Here is an 8,094-nt window from a genome sequence, read left to right as displayed (position 1 = left end):
GGAACTGTTGGACTTTTCCAAAGTGGCTGTATCATTTTAAATTCATACCTGCATCCTATGATCATATTCCTTTTTTTCAAATATTCACTAACATTACTACGGTTTATTTCTCTAAGTATTGATATCCCAGCAGCTGTAAAGGGAGCTCTAGTGGCCTAGTACTTAAGGAGTGGTATTAACAACTCAAAGGAAGATGGTTCAAATCCATCAGACTTCATAGAGAAAAGATGAGCAACAGAATCTGAAAACTTACTGGAAGGTCATCTTTCAGTCAGTTCCAAATCAACAGTGCATTACAACAGCAATAATGGGTACAAAATGTTAAATCGCTGTGGTTTTGATTAGGACTTGAAACACTTGTTACAGGAGATTCAAGTCTTCAGGATGAATTACATCTCAACATCAAGAAAACAAAATCCTCAACATGGAACATTATGATAGATGGAGAAAAGGTTGACATTGTCAAGGATTTAATTTTCCTTGGATCTGCAGTCGACATCCATGACAACAGCAGTTAAAAAATGGAAAGACGTTTTGCATTGGGGAAATCTGTTGTCGAGGACCTCTCTAGAGTGCTAAAGAGCAATGTCGTCAGGGCGGTGAAACTTTATCTTGTGTACTTTGGGCATATTATCAGGAGGGGCTAGTCTTTGGAAAGGGCATCATACTGGGAAAGGTGGTGAGTTAGAGAAAGAGAGGAAGACCTTCAACAAGATGTATTTGGTACAACCATTCTGGAAGGCAGTTTGGCACTTCCTTAAAAAGCTGAACATACCCCTCCTTAATTATGGACTCTTGTGATAACCATAATACCCTATCCTTCATCGCTTTTGAATTATTCACTCCCTCATCTGTTTCAGTGTGTCCCAGGGAGGGAGTGTTTCTTTTACTTTTTGAAAGAGAGGAGCGAACTTGGTGGGGGGGAGGTTGGGGGCGGAGAGAAGTGTAGCAATGAATGAATGGAAATCCAAAATCTCTGTAAATGCTCAGTAAAATTATTTAAAAAAAATAAAGCTTAAGAAGAAAAAGAAAAGAAAAAAAGCTAAACATAGAAATTCCATATGACCCAGCTACTTCACTACTTGGAATATACTCTGAGAAAATAAGAACTGAGGCAAAAACAGAGATTTGTACACCAATATTCATAGCAGAATTATTCACCATCACAAGAACATGGAAACAGCGAAAATGTCCAACCACAAATGAATGGATTGAGAAATTATGGTACATTCACACAATGGAACACAATGGAGCACGCAGGAGCAATGATTTTGAAAATCACTACTTAACTTGGGAGGGATTGGAGAGCATTAGGCTGAGTGAACTAACTCAGTCCCAAAGGATATATTGTACAAAACCATTATGTAGAATGAGTATAAGGAGCCAAGAGGGGTAGGAGAGGTTGTAAGCAGAGGGATGAGGATGTGCAGGGGGAGAGGAGGATTAATCATGGGGCTGTACAATTTATTGGTGGGGGATGAAGGAAATTGAGAGAATTTGTTCTTGAAAACAGTGTATTTGAGTTTTGTAAATAAACTAATAGAGTGGACTTGGGGGGTATAGTATAATAATCAAAGGTTTGGGGTTTCTTTTGTTTTTTAGGTTGGTTTTTTTTTTCACTTTTCAAAGAGAAAAAAGCAACTGGGGGGGGTGTGGGCAGGGAGTAAAATGTGCAACAATGAATGAATAGAAATCCAAAGTCTCTATAAACTTTCATTAAAATTTCAATGAAAAAAGAAAAAAACTAGTAGAAAATTTTTTAAAAAGATGTATTGACACAGTGACTGTAACAATGGACCTGAGCACAACAGAGATAGCAATGACGGTGCAGAATAGGGCTGGTTCGGCTCTGTTGTTCATGTTGTTGTTAAGTGCCGTCGAGTCACAGGTGACTCATAGCGACCCTATGAAGGAGAGTCCTCGACACTTGGATGTCTCTTATCCTCTCTCCAGGTCCATAGGGTTCCCAGAGGCAAGCTATTATGGAAGTGGATGCCACTCCTCCTTTCAAGCTTGTTTTAATCTGGGAGCTCCACCCCACTCTCTGGCTGCATCTGTTGTTCATAGGGTCACTATATATCAAAGTTGACTCAATGACACCTAACAACAAAAATGAACAAAATATCAGGGATCTATTCATATGTCTAGAATCTTCTGATGATATTGAGGACCTTTTCATGTGTAGAATCTACGGACTTCAGGTGATTTAATGGTAAGCACTACAACACCAAAGGCACACGGCTCAAATCCATCAGTTATTCAGCAGGACAAAGATAAGCAATCTTGTCATGCAGTTAACTGCTTCTGAAAACCCACTGAAGGGTCAGCTGTGAGTCAGTTCTGACTCAACAGTACATTACAACAACAGAATCTTCTGTACCTACTTGGGTTTCTTTGCTTATATATTTGCTTTTCTCTCAGGGAGTGGTAAAACACATTCATAACCCCTCTCTACATGTTCTCACTTTCTTCCATGTTGTGACTCCACGTAGAATTCAGTGCCATAAGGCAGAGTGTATTGACACTAGCCTGCCATCCTCAGCGCACTGTCTCTGTCTCATAATTGGGCCAGTTTCTGAAAAGCTAAGACATTCTCCAGGTTCCAGGTTGGAAAAATTGAGAGCTCTACTATAATTTGATGATGCTTCTTCATAAATGCATCTCTAGGGTGGAACAGTGAAACAGCTTAAAAACTATTATTATCTTTCTGTACCTTTACATTTGGGATCATTTTGTGGCCATTTTAGTCTTACTGATGGAATTATAACAAAGTTGGGTGGGGTGGGGAAGTTCTCCATTCAGTAATCATGAATCACTTAACTTTAATATCTCAAGTCTCTTTGCAACTGAGAGGTGCCACGTCAGATTTCTCACTCACCCTGCATTTGGAGAAGACTGTGCTCAGAATAAACTCTAGGGCTCTAGGGAAGATGGCTCCTCCCAAACCTTGCAATAGGTCTTCCACTTTTTGTAGAACAGGCTAAAATACTTAAGAAACATTTAGACAGTTTCAGCCCCCAAATAAGCTGTTCCAGTCTTTCAGATGCTTGAGAGATGTCACTTCCAAGTAAGCCTCTCAATTCAGCAAGTTGTTGAGTGACATCAAGCCAGAATTGATTAATAACTGACCCTCCAGTGTTTTCAGAGGCAGTAAATCATTCAAAAGGAGAATGCCCATCTTTCTATGAAGCAGTTGGTGGATTCAGACCACTCACTGCCTTTGGGATTGCAGTGCAATCAGTATTAGAGCTTCTTACAGAAAGACTTATTCTGCCGTTACCTTCATCTCCACTCTTATCTCCATCCTGGGGACCTCCCCTGTCCCACTTCCTCTTGGGATTCACCTTAGTCTCCTTTAAAGTCTAGTAAGCCCTGGAGAATCTCTCATTCTGTGAGAAAAGTACCATTGCAGGCTTACGCTGACGAGGCATCCTGTACTTTGAGGTGATGATTGACATAAGGCCATGAAAGAAGGGCCATCTGGCTTGAGCCTGCTTTCACTGTCACCCACTGTTCCTACATTTCCTGCAGCTGCCAGTACCAACTGACAGTGAGGAAGAGGGCTTATGGTTCATTAAAACCACTGTCTCTCATTTCCAGGCCATGGTTGAGACCTGTTAAGCTGGAGTGACAAAATTTATCCTGTCTAGTTTAGAATGGCACCTGCTTCCTCTTTTACACCAGACAGCTGGGACACAGGCCTGTGGGTTAGCGCATGCGCTTGCCACTTGCCTACTCAATGAGCAGATGTAAGCCAAGAAGGGGGCAATTCCCACTACGTAGAGCTCAAAGACTGCAAAGAAAAATGAACCCGAGCGTCAAGAGGACATGATGAGAGATTCACGTTAGGAAAGAGAGGAGAGAAATAATAATAAATAATAAAAATAATAGAAATCTGGGGACACAAAGATTTACTGAGACACTAATGGAGCAATAGTCTAGAATTAGTTTTTCCTCCTTACAGTATTTCCTCCCCTCCTCCTCTCCTCTAGTTCTCCCCTTCAAATACAAACTGTATTCAATGCCTCATAAAGAAAGGCAAGGTAAGGAAATGTGCTGTCAAACCAAAGTTATGCAGTTCAAATCTACCAGCTGCTCCGTGGAAGAAAAATGAGCAATCTCTTCCCCTGCGATTTGCTCCCTCTGAAAACCCACTGGAGGTCCAGCTGTGGGTCAGTTCCGGCATGGGAGAAGATTTCCCATGTCTCCTGTGGAACAGCTGGTGGCCTCGAACTGAGTGCCTTCAGGATTGCAGCGCAGCTTCTTGCCACAAGGCCACCAGAGCTCCTCGAAAATAGGTAAACTTAAACAAAACCCAAAAAAAGAAAGAAAAGAAAAAATAAAGAAATAGGTAAACTTAGTTCTACTGAAGCAAACATCAGTTAGAGAAGGACATATTTCCCCCTAAAATGGTGAAGGAATCTCTAGGTGTGAAAATGATTGACATTCTTGGCTGCTAATCAAGGATCAGAAATTCTAGTCTAACAACCACAGCCTCCTCCCGAGTATGACTTGATGACCTATTTCCAAAAAAAGTTGTCACTAACAGCCCAGTTCTCCTTTGACATGCATAAGATCACCACCAGTCAGGTTCAGCTTGACAGCAACTGGTAGAGGTTTGGAATAGTGGTGACAGGGAAGCCTGTGTCCTAGGGCTCGCAAAAGAACCCAAGTCCCAATGTCCTATACGTACCCGTGGGAAGGAGCCAAGTTACCTGGGAGGAAACGGTGTGTTTGAGAGGTGGAGTGAGTGTGTAGTTTTTCAGACAGTTTGGAGAGCAGAATGGCAGGAAACAGCAGGAGGATGGAGTCTCAGGTCCTCAGGCTTGATGAAGAAACAGCAGCTCCTGAAGGAGACGACAAAAAGAATGTCTCAGCAGTGATTAGTGCCAACCAGTGAATAGACAGACTATAGAGGTCTCAGTGAAGATGCCAGAGAATCAATGACCAGAAGACCAGGTCATACTTACCGTTGGCGGGATTTGAGACTGCCCAGAAAAATAGTGCCTTGAAGTAGAAACAAAGGGCAAGATCCCCAGGCCCTCACAGGGTCAGATCGTGTCTGTTCTGTTGTGCACGAGGTCCTAATGAGCCTGGCCGACTTGAAGGCAGATTTAACATCAGAAATTCAGGTGATTAATATGCTGAAGATCGAGTATACTTATCTAGCAAACTCTCGATTCCCCCCCTTTTTAGTAATCTAATTAGGCAACAGTCTATTTGTTTGAAACTAACAATTACAAGAACAATCATTGGTGATAATATTTAATAATGGTTTGGGAGGAATATTGGAGAAATTAAAGCTGAGACCTCACACAACCCAAACAGGACTGAGAGGCCAAGTTTTGTGTCAAATTCTAACCCTTTTACTGCTGATCAGAGACTTTTCTGGGGTTGGGGCAGTTCTGAGGAAGGGGCTGTAGAGGACAAGGGCAGTAGTGACGTTCAGGACTTGGGAACTCACTGTTTACTACCAGGAGGGAAAGAATTAATAAGCATTACTACTGTACCAAGGTATACAAGTGAGCGTCAGTCCTGGACTTAACCATTCTGTAACGGTTTATAATAAACGATTTTAATTTGAAAGTATTTACCTTAGATGAATATATCATTAAAGAATATGTTATAAAGTCCATTTAATATTATCCAAATTATATATTTTCCTTATCTTTTAAGAATGAAAGAAGTCATAATATTTGCATGGTATGTAATAAAGAAAACATTTTAACTTTCAGAGCTTTCATTTTAGGTCAATATCATTAAATATCATACTGTAAGTACCTTTAAATATACTTCTTGAAAATTTTCACTATGTAAATAGGCAAAACTCATTTTTTACTTAATGAGTGGCATGCTCTACTTTGCTCTAAATTATGTACAAAAAATTGTAACTCAAGAAAGAAATGGTAGTATGTTTAGTCTGGTTTGGGTTTGAGTATATACTACACTGAGAGACAAAGTCAGCAGTATTTTACCATAAAAATAGACAAAACTCATCTTAATAACGGTTTTATGTGACTTTAAATTTTGAACTTTAAAAGTTAACTAATGTCAGCATCTTCTTGAATCAGAGTAATTTCTCATCATTACAACCATGCTTATTGTAGTGGAAGCACTCCCGGGAAATAACACACATTTTTACTTATTATTAATGTTTTGCTACTTGTTCTTTTAATAAAGATAATGCTTTTACAAAGCAAAAAGAATCAATGGTTTTATGTTTTTGTGTTGTATTTCTGAATAATAATAATAATAGTGGGAATAATGTTACTGGTTGCTTACTGTTAGGCTCTTTGGAAAAAAAAAATCTAAGTGCAATATTCTTTATTTCCACTAAATGAAAAAGCTAAGTGTTAGAATTGGAATGTCACTGTATTTCTTTCTTAAAACTTTTTTCCTAACTGTGGTAAAATATAGGCGTTTTGGTAGTATAGTGAATTCCATAATGTTCACATTCACATTCAAAGATATTAATTACATCTTTTTATGCTAATTTATTTACAAAGTTCAAATATATTGTTTTCACACAGATCCTTCCTTCTGCTTTCACCCCCCGTGTCCTCATACTCATTCTACAATAACAGTTTTTTATATAGTATTGATTACATTTTTAATGTACCATCATTAAACATTTCTTCTTGAAGTACTAGAAAACTCAGAATATTGATTGGATGATTTCAACTGGATTGAATGGAGATTTTTTTTTTTGAGGCAAGTTTGCAGATATACAACCTTCATTAAAGTGTGACACACATTCCAATATCAAGATTTTTGAAAATAGAATTTTTTATTTTAATTGTGATTTTAATGAAAGTTTACAGAAAAGTTAGATTTTCATTCATCTACTTTTGCACATTTGTATTCACCTCCCTTCTTTCCTCCTCCCCCAGTTTACTTTTATTTTTTAATATTCATTCAGTTGTACAATAACCTCGCTCCCCACCTCCCCCTCTTTCCAATGTACCTCTTAATCTGGGCTGTTGTCCTATGTTTAATGCCTTATCATATATTCCCATTAAATAGTTCTTTCCATCATCTGTTCCAGTTCAGGGTTCTTTATCTGTCTATTCTTATGCTATTCTCCTCCCACCCAAACCCCCATGTCAGATCTGCTTTATAACAGTGGTCCTATGCAGTATTTGTCCTTTTGTGACTTAGATATTTCATTCAGTATAATGTCTGTATCAAGATTTCTTATGCTTCCTCTTTAATCAATGGTCAATTGTGGAGATAAATCAAAATAAGGCAACTGTTTAAGTAATAATCTTTCATCACTTACTCATCAATAAATATATCTAATTGCCACTAATTACTGTGCATTTTAACTTCACATAACCCAGAGGTAATCAAAATGTTTCATGTCCAAGGAAAAAAAATTGATGAAATAAAGAAAAATTGAGTCAGATGTTATTATCCAACTCTGATGATATGAATTCCCTGAAATAACACTTGAAACATGGTAAACAGCACGCTGATAGAACACAATTACATAAAGTGTCTAACTTGGAATCTTTAAACTGATATTTTTTTTTTTTGCGTGTAAACATTTCTATGGACCCTGGTGCATAAAGATGTTAGAGAAAAGTCTCCATAAACTTCTTTGAGAAATACAAACTTTGAAAAATACATAATACAATTGAGTTGATGTGAATATATGAGCATTTTTGACTCATTAACTTTGATTTCCAACACCTGGGTGGGTGAAATATGCACACCTAGCTGAATAAATGACTCATAATGGGATTGGTCAGGTTTATTATTCTATCAAGTTTAAATGGAGCACGTTTAGCAGCAGAGAATGGAAATCTCGCTATCAGCAACCAAGGAGCCCAGAGAACACATTATGTACCCTTTAAGGCCAGTTTTCTGCTCCAGTCAGACCTGAACCTAGACGAGACCAGGAAAAGTAGTAGAGGGAAAGAGCAGCATGAGTCAGAGCTGATCTGGAACTGCTGCCCTGCAGAGTCGCAGCTAGAGGCCTTTGCTCATGCTTGCTGGAGGACAGAGGAGGAGAAGACCAAAATGGATGTCAGAAGAGACTCTGAAAATTGCACTGGAACACAGAGAAGCCAAAGCACAGGGAAGAATTCAAGA

This window comes from Elephantulus edwardii, unplaced genomic scaffold (genome assembly GCF_000299155.1).
Source record: "Elephantulus edwardii isolate Elephantulus edwardi_28Jun2011 unplaced genomic scaffold, EleEdw1.0 scaffold00297, whole genome shotgun sequence".
NCBI classification, from domain to species: domain Eukaryota; kingdom Metazoa; phylum Chordata; class Mammalia; order Macroscelidea; family Macroscelididae; genus Elephantulus; species Elephantulus edwardii.
This window is presented reverse-complemented; position numbering follows the sequence as displayed.